The sequence below is a fragment of the Pongo pygmaeus genome, chromosome 10 (assembly GCF_028885625.2).
Source record: "Pongo pygmaeus isolate AG05252 chromosome 10, NHGRI_mPonPyg2-v2.0_pri, whole genome shotgun sequence".
Lineage (NCBI taxonomy): Eukaryota > Metazoa > Chordata > Mammalia > Primates > Hominidae > Pongo > Pongo pygmaeus.
Window position 1 is genome coordinate 60786404 of NC_072383.2, and position 21109 is coordinate 60807512.

At 40.2% G+C, this 21109-nt stretch overlaps 1 protein-coding gene and 1 non-coding gene across 2 annotated transcripts in view; both read right to left on the minus strand.

Annotated features, from left to right (window-relative positions):
* Positions 1-21109, minus strand: part of PPM1H (protein phosphatase, Mg2+/Mn2+ dependent 1H) — a 290291-nt gene that overhangs the window by 203542 nt on the left and 65640 nt on the right. The gene's annotated exons all lie outside the window — the stretch shown is intronic.
* LOC129011111 (U1 spliceosomal RNA) lies at positions 1873-2036 on the minus strand. Its single transcript, XR_008493232.1, has one exon. It is a non-coding gene; the product is annotated as a U1 spliceosomal RNA (small nuclear RNA).

Sequence of the window (21109 nt, forward strand, 5' to 3'; positions counted from 1 at the left end):
TAATAGGAACATAAACCTGGTGGGGTTGGGGGGGCAGTCACGGCGAGTGGGACAAGGGGGACTGGGGACTAGGATAATGGGGACTTCCAAAAAAGTTGGGAACAAAAATACTGGCAGGTCATTAGCTGCAGGGGAAGGGAGTGGAAATAGTGGTGAATGAGAGACTACCTCACGTGGAATTCCTGTTAGGAAATGGTTGGGAATAGAAAAGAAATGGCAACAGAGGGTGGGAGAGGGCAGGGGACACACAGGAAGCTTCTTTCCCAAGGCGGAAGTGGCTGCCATACAAAGGGGTACAGGGCATCCGGATTGCTCAGCACATCCAACCTGAAAGGTGAATAACCATCTGGGACAACTCTTTTTATATCAAAGATAGTGATACATTATCTAAATTATCAATTACAACACACATTTACTAGAAAGAAAAAGGACTGAAATAACACTTGTAAATACTTGTGATTTAATTGCATATTGTCTCAGTTGAGCCTCCCAACAAGAAGATAGATAGGGAAGGTATTATCTGTCCCATTCTATAAAAACTGAATCCAGAAAGCTGATTGACCTGGGGTCAGATAGCTATTGGGTGGTAAAATCAGACTGATATCCCACCTGATTCCAAAGCCTATTCACCCACTACCCTATGCAGCAGAGAAAGGAAGCTGAGCAGCTCTCAGATCTAGAAGGAAAACCAAGGGCCCACTGGTATCATACAAGCCAAGTGTGAGGTTTTAAGAGGGAAAGGCGCCAGGTGCTAAGAAAAGTTCAAGTGCCCACTAGATATGGCAAAGAGGTTATCAGTGGCCACTGGTAAGGACTATATAAAATTCAAAGTACTAAAATACTCTCCCCTCCCAGAGAAAGAAGTTTTAAGATGATAAAATGCACTAAGTCTGAGACGGAATGCATTCGTTTCCAGGGAAGTATTTCACTTGTCTGCTTCCTTTTTATGAATAAGTTAAAAACTTGAAACAGCATCCATGCCTCTACACAAATTTTAGCTCTAATCCAAAGGTGACACTGTTAAACAACTGCTCTAAAATGCTGTCACAAGTTTCTAGAAATTATAAATAGCAATTTACAGAGTAATTAAATAACAATTATTTATTTTTATTTTTTTGAGACAGGGTCTCAGTCTGCCACCCAGGCTGGTGTGCAGTGGTGTGTGATCATGGCTCACTGCAGCCTAAACCTCTCAGGCTCAAGCAATCCTCCTCCCTCAGCCTCCAAGCAGCTGGAACTACTGACGTGCGCCACCATGCCTGGCTAATTTTTTTTCTATACTTTTTGTAGATACAGGGTTTCACCATGTTGTTCAGGCTGGTCTCAAACTCCTGGGCTCAAGCAATCCACCTGCCTTAGCCTCCCAAAGTGCTGGGACTACAGGTGTGAGCCACTGTGCCTGGGCAACAATTTTTTTAAGTTAGCTCCAAATTCCATGGACATTTCAAAACTTAATATATATGTTTTTGTAGTTAAAGATTTACTGATAATTTAGTTTTAAACTTTCAAATTATTTTTTAAAAACAATTTTGACTCCTGAAAATTAAATAAAAATTTTTAAAAGCACACCCAATAATTAAAAACTTAACTTCATAGCAAATTGGTAATCTAACAATACAAATTAGTAATCAAAAAATGCAAGTGACTTTTAAACAACTATAGGACAAAAATCTAAAGAGGAAAAATGTAAAAAAAAAAAAAAATCCCAAAATGTCCTTGGCAGTTTTACTGTTAGTAGAAATATTGGTATTGACATTTTGAAACTATTTATATATGGATATATAAAGATGTATTTTAAAATATGTATTATATAAAATATATATTCTAGTAACATATATATGTAAAATATATATATATATATTTTTTCTTTTTTAGGGGAAAGCATGAATGCCGTCCCCCACTACCACAAATTATGCAGTCGAGTTTCGCACTTTTGGGGAAATCACAGGGGTCAGCACACCCAGAATGCAATGGATAAACCTCGCCCTGGGAAAACCACCTTCGTGGTCATGTTACCTCCCCTGCCAGGTAAGAATGGGATATAGAATAAATGTTATTTATTAACAGCCATAATCGTTAATGTAAGGCAATAAATATAAATTAAATTGAAGAAAAACCTTGTAATGTTAAATTTGAATTGGAGATATCAATATGAAGTAAACTGTTGAAATACATGTATTTTTTTAATGCTGTCTACTCAAAGGGCCTGGAAACAAGGACATCCTAGGACTGTGAGCATTCTCAACATCGAGACTTTGGTTTCCAAATACTACTCCCCACTGAAAGAAACCAGCATTTCTTGGCAAAACGGGTGGTTCCAGATATGAGACAGTAAAAGCATAAGGTGAGGCAGAGGCAGCTTGTAGGGCCAGAAAGCATAAAAGCACTCAAAGATAATACGACATTTCAGAAGGACACAGGAGTATGTTTGAAGGGGCTATCACGGGTTAATTCTGAGTCAATTAACATCAAAAACAAACAAATGTTAACACAGAGAAAAAAGAAATCCCTAAATCTACAGTGCTAGTTAAAAGGAAAAATAAAACTAAATTGCTAGGGCTGGGCGCAGTGGCTCACGCCTGTAATCCCAACACTTTGGGAGGCCAAGGTGGGTGGATCGCCTGAGGTCAGGAGTTCAAGACAAGCCTGGCCAACATGGTGAAATCCTGTCTCTATTAAAAATACAAAAATTAGCCAGGCATGGAGGCGGGCACCTGTAACCCCAGCTACTTGAGAGGCTGAGGCAGGAGAATCACTTGAACCCGGCAGGTGAAGGTTGCAGTGAGGCAAGATCCTGCCATTGCCCTCCAGCCTGGGCAACAAGTGTGAAACTCTATCTCAAACAAACAAACAAAAAACTAAATTGTTACAACTGGAGGTGACTATTATACTAGTTACTTATTCTGAAGATTGATAATTAAAGGACAGAAATTAAACATTGACCTATCTTGTTGAGAAAAAAAACTAGTTTTTTCCCAGTTAATAAAGTACTATGGACTGAATGTTTGTGTCTCTGCCAAAATTCATATGTTGAAATCCTAACCCCTAATAGGATGCTGTTAAGAGATGGGGCTTTTGGATGGCTGGGTGTGGTAGCTCACGCCTGTAATCCCAGCACTTTGGGAGGCTGCGGTGGGTGGATCACGAGGTCAGGGGTTCGAGACCAGCCTGACCAACATGGTGAAACCCCGTCTCTACTAAAAATACAAAAATTAGCTGGGCGTGGTGGCAGGTGCCTGTAATCCCAGCTACTCAGGAGGTTGAGGCAGGAGAATTGCTTGAATCTGGGAGGCAGAGGTTGCAGTGAGGCGAGATTGTGCCACTGCACTCCAGCCTGGGCGACAGAGCGAGACTCTGTCTCAAAAAAAAAAAAAAAAAAAAGAGATGGGGCTTTTGGGAGGTAATTGGGTCATGAAGGTGGAGCCCTGGTGAATGGGATTGGCGCCTTTATAAGAGAAACCCCTGGGAGCTCTCTGGCTTTCTTTCCTACATGTGAGGCTACAAGAAGGTGGCAGTCTGTAACCAGGAAGAGGGCCCTCACTGGAACCTGACCACACTGGCACCCTGATCTCAGACTTCCAGCCTCTGGAACTGTGAAAAGTAAATTTGTTGTTTATAAACCACTCAGTCTGTGATACTTTGTTACAGCAGCCCAGACTAAGAAATAATAAAGAAATGTTATTTTTTTACAGAAAAATGCCGTAATGTAGAGGAATTGATAATTGGAAAATAATCATTCTGCAATCTGCAATGACATAATTGGTTTGGGCAAAGATCATCCACAGATGCTAAATCTCTTAGATGAAAGATTATTGTCAAAAGAGTGGTTACGTGGTGCCACCTCACAGATTTCTTGCTAATTTCATGGAGACAAACATACCTTTACAAGGGAAAGATATGGTGAAACCAAGTGATCAAACATGGGTCCTGTGAGTGGGATGACCCGACACTGCATGACTGGGATACACTTCCTGATGTGATGCAACTTGAAATGCACAGCATCACCTAGAAAGTACTCTTCCCAATCTAACCAAGCCTTTAAGCATAAATCCCAGTGTACAGGAAACAAAGGAGATAGAGAATTGGGCTAAACGTCACAAGGAAACAACTAGAAGAAACTAAAACATTATGATAGTCTGTAGAAAACTAGTTTGGTTTCTTCAAAAGGTCAACCTTATAATAAAAAGGCCATAAAAAGACATTTCTGGGATGGGGGGGGTGGAAATGCAAATATGGACCATATGTCATGAATCAATGAGAAGTTTCTTGGGGGCAATAATGGTTTGTGCTTCTGTAGGAGAAATGTGCTTGTTCTTAGGTGATTCATACTGAAATATTTAAGGGTTAGATAATTTAAAAGGATTCAAAGAAAAAATGTATTTAGGGAGATAAAGCAAACTAGTGAAATATTAATAACATGAATCTAGGTGAAAGATATTCAGGTACACATTAAATTATTCTTTCAACACTTCTACATGTTTGAAATGTTTAATAAAAGGTTGAGAGAAGAATCTACATTTTACTTTACTCCTATGAGGAAATGAAAGTTTTTACCAATGCATACAATAAAATGTGAAAACATATGTAAAATTCAAAATTATAGAAAAAGGAATAAAAGAAAATATCAAGAATGGGAGGAGTTTCAATGCACATATACTAACTACAGTTCAGATACTTATTAAAAATTAAGACTCAAATGTAGTTCTCGGTTTCCTGGCTGCCACAGCAGAACTGTGGCCACTGTCGCAACTTTCCATCATCCAAAGGCCAACACTGCTAGTTCTGTAGGGAAACTAGAGCTGGTTCAGAGGAAATGCTTCTTCCCATGGGTTTCCTATGGGAAAAACTCATTGATAAAGGGAACAACATCCTCCTCATCACCCCCACAATATATGCAAGGGGAAGGGAGCCTACTCCTTTCTATTGTCTGTCTTGCTACAGAAGATAAGGAAGTTCTATTGTCTATCTCTCTACAGAAGATAAGGGGGTAGTTCCAAAGTCAAGTGCACTGAAAGCCCTGTTGGGAAGAGAGGTAGGTAGGGATGAAGAATAAAGACAAAATTCACAGAGTACTACAGAGATGGCCAAGCTGCACGTCATTCAAATTAACTTCCATAGATCTGCTCCAAAAAAGTCTTCTGATAAAAAGCTGGGCAGCAGACCAAAAAACAAAACAAAGCAAAACAAAACAAAACATGAAAAAAATGACAAAAACCGTCATTTTCTATTTGTTGCTCACATATGGAAACAAGATTGATTTCTGTATTGTTGAAAAGAGATCAGCTTTTTCTTTAAAGCTGAGCAGCACATTTACTGTTGAACTCTGACAAGTATAAACAGTGTAGAAATTACTTCTGGAAAAACTAGATAACTCAGGCAACTCTCACCACAATGGATGGTCACCCCACCTGCACATAGCTAGAGTTTTTCTTAAAAGTTACTCTGGTCTGCTGCAACTCAGGAATGATCTACAGTCTAGAAAATCTTAACATTTAATGCTGAAAAGTAACGCATCTGACACTTTGATCACTCTCCATAAGCTTTACCCTTTTGCCTCATGCACACACTACTTCTACTTTTTTGGGGTAGTCACAGGCGTGGGGATGGGCAGGAGTGACCTTGGCAAGTTACTGATAGCTCAGTTTCTCCACCTAAAAATGAGGATAATTTAGTATTTAACCTCTCAGGGTTATGAAGATCAAATGAGTCTTTATAACAACCTGTAAAAGCCTGGCATACTGTAGGGCCTCAAAAATGTTATAGCACACTTATTTTTTAGGTAGATTCATCCTAAGTAATAGCCATGAAATCATGAGTATCACATCAAAGCTTTACTTTTATCTAACAGACATTGAGAGAATGTGCCTCTTAAATCATTCTGTAGCCATCAGAAATAGGTAAATGTTTGTCACTCTCTTCTGGAAGGCAGAATAACACAAAAGCAATATTAAAAAAACATACAAATAAAAAATTTAGAAGTATGTTTGTTTTGGGAAAGAAGAGGGAGGATAGACCAAAATTTTCTTCTAATGGTCAAGAGAGAGTTCCTATGACCCTGGCCCTCACCCACAGTATAGGCTTAGCATAAGCTTCAGGGATTAGACATCTGGTAACTAATATAGTTTCCTCTAAACCAGCCATTTTCCAGAGTCAAACACAGAAGGAGAGTCAGCAAAAGCCACTGTGTTAGAATGCTCTTGAAAAATTTCCCCATGTGACAAAGAATGTACTGATCCCAGTAACAGTAGAATAATAGGCCAAATGTAGGGTGATCAGCTGTCCCAGCTTGCCCGGCACTATTCTGGTTTTAGTGCTGAAAGTTTTCCCACCCTCTTGCTTCCTGGCAAACCACGATGTTGGTAACCCTCCTCAAAGCTAATTTGCTCTTCATGTAAAACACTGCTCCAAGCGACACAGACTAGAGACTTTTTAAGTTGGAAACTGACATAGATATTAGACAGTACGTCCAACAAACTACTAAGTCTAAAGTTGAGGAAGGCAGAAAGGGGCAAACTATACTTCAGACACACCCAGAACCCAGAGAGGATTATCTCTGAGGCAATGAGCAGAAACAGATTGTCATGGCATAAAGCCCAAGAGTCACAACAGATTTTGAACACTGTGGTGCCAAAAGTGCTAAGGTTTCAATTAGCAGTGAGAAAAGATGACTTCTTAGGACCCAACATCATTGGACAAATGTGTTACATTTGGGGCTGATTCCTTGGATCCCTGGGATTTCAAGTTGTATGAATCCAATCTTCCAGTTATCAGTAGAAAGTTCAAGACTTTTCCATCTAAAGCACCCATGTTATTCCAGGTCTCTGGGCCTGTGAATGAACTGTCAAGTGAAAAGTCAACAACTGAGTCCAATTTTCATGCTTCTTTGCATGTCTGGCAATTTTTAATTAGATTCCTGACACTGATTTTGAGCTTATTGGGTACTGGATATTTTTGTATACCCATAAATATTCTTGAGCTGTGTTCTCAAACAAAGGGACATAGTTACTTTGAAAGAGTTTGATCCTTTCAGGTTTTCCTTTTAAGATGTGTTATGTAGGATGAGACTGTGTTAAGTGTACAGCTAATTATCCCCTACTATTTAAGGCAAGACCCTTCCAAATGCACTGTGAATGAGGTTTTCCCATTTGGTTGATGGAAGAGGCACTATTCTTGGCTCTGTGTAAGCACTGGGTACTGTTCCCTCTAATGCATTTGGATGGCTTCTTCTCCAGCTGGTTTCCTCATGTGAATGTGCTGATCAGAACCTTGGTGAATACTTGAGGTAGACTCTCTGCAGATCTCCAGAACTCTCCCTCTGTGCAACTATGTCTTCTCCAGGACACTGTTCTGTGAAATCTAGCCTTCTTGGTCTCCTCAGACTCTCAACTCCTCTTCAACTCAGAGGGTTTGCTTGGTTCTGCCTTGGTGGGGACCTCTCAAATGAGCATAAGTTAAAGAGGGGGCAATTTCTCAAAGTGGGGACAATCACAGGGCTCACCCCATTTCCTTCCCATCTTTCAGAGATCACTGTCTTTTGTTGCCTGATGCCCAGTGTCCCACAAACCATTGTTTCATGTATTTGTTGTCTCTTTTTTTTATTTTGTCAGATGAGATGGTACATCCAATGTATTACTGTTACTTCATCTTGGTTGGATGCAGAAATATCCCAGGCTCATTTTCAAGCTAGGTGAAGGATATTGAATGTTCCCAATACAACAAAATGATAAATGTTTGAGATGATATGGTAATTGCCCTGATCTGATCACTATATTATATGTATCGCAACATCATTATGTATCCCATAAATATGTATAACTATGTGTCAATTTTAAAAATTAAAAATTAAAAGAGGGAATCTTTGTCAACGTTTTAAAAATGAACTGATGCCAAACAGGATCTGACACTGTATCTAGCACTGCACTGAAAATTTTACTTTAGAGAGTGAAGCAGTGTTTATAACAATGGATGGGACCTTGTGGCTTTTTGGGTGATCACAAGAGCAAGAAAGATCCCTATGGCTTCACAGGGTACCAGGCACTTGGCATTTTGTCACAATAATCTATTTCACCTCCTAGCTATGCTAGGATATTAATTTACCTAAGAATTGTCTTTTCTTAAATTGGGTAATACATAGGTCTAATGTGTATATGTGATCATTATAGTAGTTTATGAATCAGACTCAAAGGTGTGGAAGGATCTTCTGGAATCTTGTAATTCCCTACTGTCTTCACCTTCAGTGAAGACCAGATTTCAGTGTGTGCATGTGGTGGAGAAAGGAGGGATGTAACTTATTTACCACAACATCCCTAGCACCCAGCAAAGGGCTGGCACAAAGACAGCACTCAAATATTTTAACAAACAAATAAAGGAAGGAAGGAAAGATTACTACTGTTTTGGCCAGTTAAATACGTAACATGAACTCGAACTCCTTTTAGTGGTTCCAAGGCATCTTGAGTGAAACATATATAACCTCCTTTGTCCTCCTGGTTTGGTTAGAAGCAAAGGGAAGAAGAATGGTGGTTGTGATCAATGAGAACACAGATAACTGGTTTTTGTAGTTGTTACCCAACTAATCCTAGTTTTTTAAAAAATTTATTTTATTTATTCACATAATAGGTAAGATTATAAATCACTCCAAAGACATAACATTTGCTTATAAAACAGCCTCACATGCTCTTTATAAGTCCAAATTGAAAGTTCTCTTTTAAGTCTTCATGATGATGCCTCAGGAACAGATTCAGCTGTTTTGGGTCTGGGTTCAAGTCCACCGAATGTCAAGTTTTTAAATTTTATTTAAGCCCTTCATGCTGAAGCTCAAATTCATGTTATCACATTGCTGTCACTGAAGGTCCTACTCAACCTTCACCTCTCCAAATTAGACCACCCTTGCTTGCTTTTTATACTAGCTCCTCATAACTCTGAACTTTATATTAAACATTTATTATATTGTACACATTTTATTGTACTCATTTGAAGGCACAGTTAGTTTTCTTTGTGAGGGTTTCATGAGGGCAGTCATGCACCCAGGTCGACACCTTGCATATATTTTTATATGATAATTACTTAATGTATATACTCTTATCTATTTGTCATGAGGCTTCAGACATTTTATGGCTCCCCTTTGACCCATCTTTCAAAAATAAGTTCTGGTCCACATTTGCAATGGATCCCCAAATGGACCATTACCACCACCACCACCACCCCACCACCACCCCATCACCCCACCACATCCCCTACCACTCCCCAGATAATCTCTCCATTGCTTTCACTTCTATTTGATTTTACATCTCTTTCAGTAGCTGCCACAGAGAGCCTTGTATTATAATTACATAATCAGGTATCTTTCTACCCTATTAAATTGACAAGAATCCAGAGTCAGAACTCAGTAGTATTCATCTTTGTGCTGCCTGCAGGATGTGGCCCAGAGATTGGGGTACAAATAATTATATTATGATATTATTGATTACAGGCACCAATTGAGACTGGCTAAGCCTTTTCCTAGGGTTTCTAGCCAGTTTAATAGGCTAATTTAGGCTCATTTTTTAGCCCTGGCAAGTGTAATTGCAAAGAGGAAATGCTTTTTTTGTTGTTGTTCATTGTTTTTTTCATAAATAACTCTACAGGTTTCCTAAAAGTTTGCTTTTCAGAAACCACTTGCAAGTATGCAATCTGTCTCCCCCACTGTCCACACCTCCACAGGGCAGAAATTGTGAGTAAACTGCCATTCCTATAGTGTCCCAGCAGGTCTGCCTAAGCTTTCAAAACTGTCCTCAAACATTTTTAGTCAAATTTTACACTGTGTCTAATACTCAATTGACAGGAAAAGTGAAATGCTGGTCATCAAAATCTTCTTAAGGCTTTAAGCAAATAAGGAGATATGGGTAAACATGACTATTATTCAATGTCAGTTTTATTCCTCAGCTATAACACCTTTATAATTTAACTGCTTTGGTAAAATACAGGAGCTTTAAATACCTCTCACTCTCTGCCAGATAAGGAAGATGAACATGGGGGACAAAATGTTTTAATTCATAGAATTTCAAGAGAATACAACCTAAAACCCATTTTAAAGATTTTATTTCTTCCTTTATTCTAATTGTCACATATTAATTTCTCATTATTTGCTTCATACTATGTACAAACACAAATGAGCTAAAAAATCTGTAAAGTCAGAAGCTAAGTTGGTAGCAACAGGCTGACAATTACCATAATGGATATATATGAATTCTAAAACCATATACATTGATCCAGCTTCACTAACAGCAGCAAATGCTATCCCTGGAAGAAACAGGGGAGGGGTAGCTTAAGGAAGTGGCTGTATTAGGAAACAAGCCACTAGGAAGCATGCGATCTTCAATTCTAGTTCCTCATTAACATTCCTCCAAAAAACAAGGAGGAAACAGTGTATAAAAAGCAAGGTCAGATCTCAAAATAGGTGGATGTTACATTTTCACATCTAGCTCTGGAATCAGTAATTTGTTCATTTTTGTGCCTTTTCCGGCTCCACAGGTAAAGCAAGATGCTCAAATGTCTGTTTTCAAAATGAACCCTGCAGTGACTTGCATTTTAAACAGCATGGTGCATTATCTTTAATAATAGCACTGGCCACATTTTGGAGGAAGTTAACTGTCTCAGCACATGACAGAAAATGATCCTTTCACATCTGCAGCTAGTAATCCAAGCTCTGAATAGTGATTCATTCACATCAGTCAGTCAAATAATGGCCTAATTCCTCTTCCAAATTTATACTGCTTATTGTCTTATGGAACAGTCACATATGCAAAGCCTTCAAGGCTTTGCATTCAAAAATGTCAAGTTAGGAAGTAGATTACCTGAAGGAGAAGAAACAAAGCTATCATCTGACACCAATGCTTGCCACCAGGCCCTTCACATCCCAAGGGACAAAGCCCCTGCCTGGAAATAACCCAAGGAGGGGGCACATCCATTGTTGCTGTGGGGGCCACCTTCTGCCTAGAATTTCCTCAGTAGGCTTCTCTTTCACTTCTTAAGAGACATTCAAGAGTTAGAAGCACAGAATTAAACAGGAATACAGCATGCACTAACAGAGAACATCATAAACCCAAGAGGCTGAAAGAGAAAGTATGCATGTGTGCTTGTCTTCTGGGGAGGTGAGCAGGTGAAGATAATCTGTTCTCCTGCTGCTATGAAGAAATAAGCGAGACTGGGTAATTTATTTAAAAAACAGGTTTAATTGACTCACAGTTCCACATGGCTGGGGAGGCCTCAGGAAGCTTACAATTGAGTCAGAAGGAGAAGCAAACACATCCTTCTTCACCTGGCGGTGGGAAGGAGGAGTGCAAAGCAAAGGGGGGAAAGTCCCTTATAGAACCATTACCATTAGATCTCTTGAGAACTCACTATCATGCAAACAGCATGGGGGTAACCACCCCCACGATTCAATTACCCTACCGGGTCCCTCTCATGACACATGGGGATTATAGGAACTACAATTCAAGATGAGATTTGGGTGGGGACACAGGCAAACCATATTACAGGGGATGTTGAAAAGAATCAACAATCGAAACCTTTGAAAGTATACCTTTTAAGCCTAAAGATCTTAATATATATCCATTTAAAAAAAATCAAGAAAGAAAACAGGCACAAAGCTCTGTGTCACCTAAACTGATAATTATGGGAAAAGCAGAACTCAGACTTTGAAAATGATTTATATAAACTGTTTCATCTTTCAGATGAAGAAAATGAACTGTAGAAAATTATCCAAGTTGTCCAAGGTCATATGGTGATAACCCTGATTATGACGTACTGAATCCCTGACGCATCTCCTACAACTCAGTGTTGAAAGGCTCAGCATGCCTTGGTGCTCCTCCTTCCAAGCGTAAAGATTAAATTTACAACATCACTATAACCTCTGCCTTCTAAAGAATCATATTCCAATATCCCCTGCTCCGATTTACAGCAGTTTGAATTGTTGCTATTAAGTTTCCTCGCCACAGAAACAATGGGGCTGTTGGATGAACATGGCTTAACACTGACTGGGTGTGGGAAAATGAAACTGCACCATCTCTTATTTCGTGTTTTATCATTTACCCAGCCCTTCCACATGCATCATCTTCCTTAACACTCAACAATCCTATGTGGCAGGAAGAGCAGGCGTTACACCTCCCTTCTTCTAGATAAGAAAACTGAGTCTCAGATCTGCCTAATTGCAAGAAAATATAATACGAGTAAGACGATATTGGAAACTAAGACAGGCAGTGAGATTTATTGAGACTAGCATCAGCTTAAAAATTGAACTAGACTAGGTTAAAATCCCACTTGCTTCTTTACTAGCAAAATAAGCTATGGGCCTCATTTCTCTCCTCTGAATCGGAGCTACCATAACCACCTTCCTTCCAGGCATTTTTGAGGATTAGACAGAGATTCTGCAAAATGCCTGGCACAGCAGCAGTCTCTCAGCAAATGCCGGCTAGCATTAGGAAGCACTAAAATTAAACATTCCAACAAATCACAAGTTTCAAGTCCTGGAAACTGTAAGTAGTTAATATTAACAGCTTCATTTAAACTACAAAATCTTCAGACATGGAGTTGACAACAGTTGATTAGCTTCAGTTGACATTTACAGCCATCCTCTTTTCTATTTGTTCAAGTATTTCTGGCTCTATTGACTTTCTATGACTTTTTGCAGGTTGCTTTCTCCTCGTCAGACACATTGCACACTTTGTATATTCAAATACATGTCTTATTCTCCATTTTACTCCCAGTAATAGATTGTTTAATTCCAGAAGAGAAGCCATATGGTTATAGAGAAAGAGGCAGGTGAGGAAACGAACCCTCACCGCTAAGACTTCCTGGAAGGAATCAGTACGTCTCATTCCCTTAAGCAGGGCACAGACCCAAACACTTCCTGGGCCAGAATGCTGTATCTAGGGCACCGTGGTGCTTGCAGCAAGCTGGAGAGCATGTGTCCCTTCTAAAGGGGCAGCTTGCACACAGCTCCAGCTGCCTGGGAATATGGCTCAGTGTTACCAAGTCTCCGCGCATTTCAAGGAAAGCCAAGAATCTGTATTATGAAAAATTTCTAGATTTTTGAAAATACAATGTGGGCCAAACAAAATAATGCTTATGTGCAAATCTGGTCACCAACATTTCCTGTGTTACCCTAAAGCCTTCTGAGATCTAATATACCAAATTGCAGAGAAACTCTGCCCTGGAGTTTTCTACCTGGAAAGTTGTGCAGAGAGCAAAGATCATGACAGACCCAGAGAGCGGGCTGCTGACCTAAAAAGGATGAAATCTTAAACAGAATCCATTGGAAAGTAGGAAGATGGAGAAGTCGGAGGTTAGGATATAAGATGGCTGCTGGCCCCAGGAGAGGCAAGAGTTCTTATGGTCAGAAGATGACAGTGAGAGTGATTAGCTGGAAAACAAGGCCTTTGAGAGAGGTTTTTGCATGCAAAAACAGATATAAGGGCTTTTCACTACATATAAGGCTGTGACCTAAATAAACTTGAATGTCTGCGAGAGGCAAACTGACTTGAATACTTCTGAGCATCTATCGAGTCTTCAAGGCTTTCAGATGCATGAATGATATATGATCCTTAGGCCTCTTTCAAAGACTTTGTTTTGATGACATAACCCATGCCTCTTTGAGTGTCATTTCTAGAGGGGTGAAATTGAAAGAAACTTGGAATAAAAAGAAATGTAAAAGAATCTTTGTGAATTTGGTGTACAGCTTTAGCAGATATGTACAGACATCTATCTTCTCTGATGAAACAAACCTAGAAGTAGGAAAGAGAGTCAGTACTTTAATATCATATTTAGAAATAAATGACTCATGGCATAATCAACTTTAAAAAGTGTGCTGAGAAAATCCATTAGTCAGAGATTCCAATCATTCTTTTATATATGAAAGGCAGAGATATAGTAAAACACCAATTTATCCTTTATCATCTAATTTAACAGACATCATTTCAATCTTTCTAAAATGCTTTAGTGAAAATTCAATACATTTTTAAATGAAGATTTTTGCTCTCCAAGGTGGAATAATATCAAACAACCCTAAGAATCACTCAAAGTTTTAAATTCACAGAACTTATATTATACAGCATTGATTCCACTTACAGAGCTGTTTTTGTTTTTAGACAAAGGCTCACTCCGTCACCCAGGCTGGAGTGCAGTGGCATGATCTCAGTTCACTGCAACCTCCGCCTCCTGGGCTCAAGTGATCCTTCCACCTGAGCCTCCAGCGTAGCTGGGACCGCAGGTGCGTGCCAATACACCTGGCTAATTTTTCTGATTTTTTTTTTGTAGAGATGGGGTTCTCACCATGTTGCCAAGACTGGTCTCAAACTCCTGGGCTCAAGCAATCCCCTGCTCTCACCTCCCAAAGTGTTGGGATTACAGGCATGAGTGACTGTGCCTGGCCCAGAGCTGTTTAAGTAAAAAATGATTATAACTTTAACCACATCCCATTATTCACAAATGTGGAATTTATAGTCCAAATATTCCTATTCAGAGATACTCATTCAAAATGCAAAAGGGTGTCTAATACTATGGCTAAATTGCTGATCGCCTGTATTCCATTTCCCACCAGTGAATTTTCAATGGACTCACTTTCACACTTAAGGTAATATAACAATTACTGTTCCCCAAAAGAAAGCAAATGTGTAGAAGCAATACTGTCATTCTCCATAAGCCTAAGTTTGGAAATTTTTAAACTTGCTTGTTAAGTAAGAGTTAATCTGACTCTTACTATAGGCACTATAGGGTTGCTATTGTCTTACACCGTACCATCAAGGTGAATGAAAAGGGAGAACTGAGATTTCAGGAAAAAAGTGGGTTTAATTTTAAAGCTGGAAAAGGGTTCAGGGATATTTTCTCATTTGACAGACACAGGAAACACAGTCACTAAATATGACTAAGACCATTGGCCAATTTGTCAGCAGAATTCAGGTATCCTAATTTCATTCCCGATGCTTTTTCCATTATTGAGGCTCTTGATAAAACCTGGCAAAGCAATAAATCTAACCATGAGACATAAGGATCTTTTCTAGCTCCATTCATCCACATCATTGTTATAATCTCATTTTGCACATTTATCTGCTAGCACCAACACTTTAAGTTTAGAGCAGTGGTTCTACTGCAGGGGACATTTGACAATGTCTGAAGACAGTTTGGTTGCAGCAGCCAGGTAAGGGTGTTACAGGCATCTAGTGGGCAGAGCCCAGGGATGCTGGCAAACATCCTGTAATGTGCAAGACAGCCCTCGACAACAAAAATTAGCCCACCCAAAATGTCATTAGTGCCAAGGCTATAAAAGACTGGTCTACAGGTAATGTAAGAAGGTGGGCGTTTCTTCTACAAAGCAAGTTTGCAGTAATAAAGTTGGGTATGGCATTACTGTTGAAGCATGGCACATAACTTGTAAGGTAAGAACTAATATTGGTTTAAAAAAATCAGAAATAGGCATTATATTTAAAGAAGTAAGATAACATGAACCTAGAGTGACTGGCCACTTAGCTGACATTCTCATGCCACCAGAATTTGTGAAGTGTGCAATGAGCACTTGCTAGTTTTGTCTGCTATGTAGAATTTTAGCTTTGCAGGATTGCAGGATATTTAGCATTGCTGTCAGTTTAGAACAACCAATTTACTTTTATGTTGCAGGAACAAAATATACATAGATATGTGAAAACTTTTTTAATATTGAAATTCATTCAGGAAAATTAGATTTGGAAATCCAAACCTCTCTTTAACCCTTAACCACTTTATCTTCCCACTGAGAACTTCTTAAATCAAAGCAGTCACTCTTAAAGCTAGAATTATCACATAATAATAGTGGAACAGATTCATACACACAGGTACAATATGAGTAAAATGTTTTTATGAGAAACATGCTTTCAATATGCAACTCAAGTTCCCTTAAGCTAAGCCTACAAGAAATGGCACAAATTTGAGTAAACTGTTTCCCCTGCATGACCTTTGAAAATACTTTTGAAGTCCAAAAGGCCTCAATAGACTATTTTAGGATTATTATTTTTTAAAGGTGAAGCTTTAAGATGATAATTTGAGCACTCACAATGAGAAATGATAAACTGCCAATAATACAAGGTATTATCGGCAGAAAAATGTCCACTCCTCATTAGGGCCAAATGAATGCTCTCTCGGCAGAGGGAAAGAGCACTTGGCTGGCTGGCCAAATCCTGTGGATGATTATTTTTCCTTTTGTTCATTCTCTCCAATTAAGAGTGAAGACTATGTCTGTCACTAGGGAGGGATTCCAAAGAAGACCCTCCTAAGAAGGTGTCCTTTCATTTTATTTAGTAGCCTGACAAGGATCTGGTCCAAGCTTTTCAGAAAGACGTCACCAGATCTCCTCAGCTCCCCAGAATAACTCTCTGTCCAAGCAGCTGGCTTCCAACCATCCCACAAACTGCCATCCAGAGACACATTTATTCATGTGGTTCCTTCCCTCCACCCCATCATCGTCACTGTCTATAATACCCTCCCCTCCTCTGTCTCTCTAGTCTCCACATGCCCTTCAGGGTTTAGCTCCTAGTTTTGACCTCCCTGCTCTCAAATCTTCCCACTACGAACTTCACCCTCACTTGAATTCCAACTGTATTCTCTCTGGATCATTTTTTCTAGCCCTTTGTCATTTTTTTTAAATCTCTTCTAGATTATTAAAGGTCTCACTTAACCTCCATCTCCCGGGCTCAAGCTATTCTCATGTCTCAGCCTCCTGAGTAGCTGGGACTACAGGCATGTGCCAACATGTCCTGCTAATTTTTTGTATTTCTAGTAGAGATGGGGTTTTGCCATGTTGCCCAGGCTGGTCTCGAACCCTGGGATCAAATGATCCACCTGCCTTGGCCTCCCACAGTGCTGGGATTACAGGCGTGAGCCACCATGCCTGGCCTAAAGGGCCCACTTCTAACAGGTTTCTCTTTCTAGATAAAGAGAATATTAAAAAGTATATTTTTCAGACTCCCTATAAGACCCAATTAAACACCCAAATTGTTCTTGACCAGTAGTAACCACTTAATGCATAAGTAGCCACAGTGACTGTTGGGTCCCAGCTCAGTTTATAAATTCCCTAAACTTCCAACTCAGCAAAAGAGCTTTTTCTCAGCATGCATTTACACAAGCCAACGTCTGTGGTGAACTCCAAGCATCCTCTTCCAAGCAGTCTAGTTATGTCAGATGTGGGAGGGGTGTCATTGGAGTAAGAAACTGCTAAGAGGGAAAGCCAAGAGACTTGTGTCAAGCTGTTTTTTTACTCTCTTCTTCCTGTGTCCCTTGATCTCAGCAGGGCTCCCCAACCCTGTCCTTTTGATGTCTTGCTATCCCACTGGGAGGTAAAGAGCCTGTCCAATTCCTCCAGGACTAGGGTTTGGAGCGCTGACTTTGGTACTTCCTGACATCTACACTTAGCTCTCTGGTGGTTTTAAAGCTTGTTCACAAATTCCTTGACATCCATCCCTTCAAAAAGTGAAGCCTAATTCCCTCCCTCCTAAGTGTGGGCAAGACTTAATGACTTGCATCTAGTTTATAAAATATGGTGGCAGGAACAGTGTGTAAACAGGTGATAAAAGACATCAAGGCTTCCTCTTTGCTCTTTTGGATCATTCACCATGAGGAAGTCAGCTACTATGTCATGAGGGCACGCAGCAAAGAACTGAGGTTTCCTGCCAAAAACTAGCACTAACTGGCCAACCACAGGAGTGAGCCATTTCAGATAGGCTCCTCCAGCACCAGTCAAATCTTCAGATGCCTATGACTCCAGCTAATATCAGGATGGCAACCTCATGAGAGGCTGAGCCAGAAATACCCAGATAAGCCGCTCCTAGATTCCTGACCCACAGAAACAGTGTGACATCATAAATATTTGTTTTAGGCCACTGAGACTGGGATAACCTGTACAGCAATAGATAACTAGTACAACACTCTTCCCCTTTCTCCATTCTGTCACTGAGAATTGAGTCCATGACTCTCATCCCTAGGGATGAGCTCCTTCAAAGCCAGTCTTAATCAGTATTTCTCTACCCTGCTCCCTTCCACCCCACACCCCATGCTTTCCCCCTCCTGCCTCAAGGTTTCACATACAGCAGGCATTCCACAAATGTTTATTCAAGAAATACCTCCAGTTCCAGCCTTTCCTGCGGCTCATTCACAACCCAGAAAAATGTACCAAAAAGCTGAGTTGATCCTCGAATGCTTATAGAACTTAAGACAGTGCATGGTAATTTGTAACCTCTCTCCTGATTATGAAGAGTTTATTGTTAATACAGGATCTGGATTTGGAGCATTAAATTTGGCTGACCCTTTCATCTGTCTGTGCTAATCTAATGCTAAGTCATAGCTTCAATGCCTTTATCTCCACGGTCCTCACTTCTGATAATCAGTCATTTACTTTATCAGTCACTTACTGCACATTAGAAGTGCTGAAAATTCTATTTTACACCAGAGCAATGGTCCTTCAAACTTTGTATCTTTAAACTTTCCCCTTTGATTGTTCTGCCCTCTTACCTACTTTGCTTCTGAATTCACCTTCCTGCCTCCTCCCATAGACCCATATTAGTGCTAAATATAACCGCAGGGAAACAAAACACGCTAGGATCTCATCATAGCTGATACAATGACTTTAAAGTAGCTTCCTCTCCTGGAAACATCTTATGAGCACTTTTTTTTTTTTGAGACAGTCTCGCTCTGTCACCCAGGCTGGAGTGCAGTGGCGCGATCTCGGCTCACTGCAAGCTCCGCCTCCTGGGTTCACGCCATTCTCCTGCCTCAGCCTCCCAAACAGCTGGGACTACAGGTGCCTGCCACCACACCCCACTATTTTTTCTTTTTTTTGTATTTTTAGTAGAAACGGGGTTTCACCGTGTTAGCCAGGATGGTCTTGACTTATGAGTACATTTATCCAGCAAAGAAAGCAAATGTTCTTTTGGAATTCGCTTATGATGCCCAAAAAACAGTGTTAGGAGCAAAATGCATTGCCTTTTCATGGGCATCACACCAGCTGGTGTAAATGCCCATATTACATTCTGGGGTGCTTCCAGAGGGTTGGTTATGTTTTTCATTTTGTCACTATGGTCTCAGTGTCTCACCACGTCTAACAAGGTGTAATAGGACTGTGGGACTTCGACAAGGTTGAGAGCAGTGTAGGTTACCAAAAGGCTGCCAAATGCATAATAACTGCCCTCCTGCCCTGGCTTGTCCTAAACCTGCAATGTACTACCAAGGATTGAAAGCAGTTTTCTTAATACCAAGAACAGTTCAAGGCCAGTCAGACTTCTTATAAGCCAGGTGTATGACACCATGGTCTGTTCTGCTCAATCTACATCCCCCTTAATAGAATCTGGAAATTAAGGGTTTGTTATAGATTCCCTGTAAAGAACATGTAACATCTGAGCCTGCACAACGTGTAGGTCGCAAGCTGGAGCCCACTTCCTGCTAGGGCCATCCACAAAGGCTTCCCTGCCTCGGCGACTCAGGCCAAATTAGCTCTGCTCTGGCAGTGAAGAAGAACCTGGGTTAAAGAGCAGCAGATCCCACCCTTGCCCCTCCCCCAAATAGATAAACCCACAGCTGGATTTTAAAAACTAGGATGGCATCCACTGAACACCATATTATTGACCGCTACTGAAACAGTCACTGTTTCTGTAGCAACTAATTCTCAGCAGGAACTGAGCTTGAATTTTAATTTTTACTTTTAAGAGCTGTTTACACTTACCTCAAGAACATTACAATATCCTGTACAAATATGCACAGGAGAAGATGCATAACTTGAGATACGGAAGTGCCAATGGGGAAAAGAACTGCTCCAGAGATGATAAAAAAAAATCATGGCAGCAGCCACTGGCACACAAATGGGTGTGCACGATGGTGCAAACACTACGCACAGGGCTTTTCGTGCATTGTCATCTAACACCCTCAATCTTCAATGAGTTCCTCAGGATACCCAATTTCTCACTTAAGAAGCTGAGGTTCCCTAAGCCTATAAAACTTGTCCAGAGTTACGCAGCCAAAACTAGAAGAACCTGGATAAAAACCAGGTGTAAATGACTCCCAGGCCTGGTCTGAACCACTCACTGTACCCACTGTGTGCTGTACCCACTACGTGCTGCGAAGTACACACAGTCACACAGATAACAACATGACTTGTGCCTCTGGAGGTACAACTTGCTGTACATGATGTCATACACTGATTCACCAATACCCTATATGTGGGTTTAGATATTAAGAACAAGGGTATAAAGGTACATTGCAATGAAAACAACCATCTTCCTGGAGTTTCTCTTATGGATTTGTTTTCACAGTATTTTCATTTTATCATTTATTTATGTATTACAAATAATGTTTTAGTACTCTTACTAAAGTCATTTAAAATCTTTTACTTTCAAATGTTTTTACATTTGACACTTCATTTTAAGATCTATTCTAAATTCTTTACACATATTAATTCACTTAATCCTCAGAATTCAAAGGGGCATGTAATATTAATGGTACCATTTCATAGATGTGCAGACTGAAGCACTAGCCCAAGGTCCTAGAGTAACAGAGGGAGGATTTGGATGCAGGCAATGTGACTCCAGAAACTACAACTTAGCCACTAGACACACTGCCTCTATGCTACATTCTTAGCTGGTTCCCTGCCTCCAAGCCTTGCTGTCCTTCAAAACCACTACCACATAAAAGATCTTTCTGTGGATATTCTAACTTAAAACAGGAGCATGACAACATCCCATCTCCTGCTCAAAGTCCTTGCTATGACTTCTCAATGCACTTGTGATAAAATTCAAAGTTTCGTAACCTGGCCTGAAACCCTGTATGAGCTAACCCCTACCTCCATCACAGCCTCAAGAATGCTTCCTCTGAGTCTCCTCTCTGGTCTTTTTCTTCAAACACATCATAGTATTTTTAAACTTCAAGGCCTTCAAACATGCTGTACCATGTGTGTGAGTCACTCTTACCCCAACTCTTCTCTCAGCTGACTTCTGTTCACTCTTTACAGGTTGCCTTACAGTGCCTCAGAGAGAGGCCTTCTCAATCCTTCATCTAGCAGCAGGACCATGTTTAGATGCCCCCAGTACCCAACACAGGGCCTGGCATATTGCGGATGTTC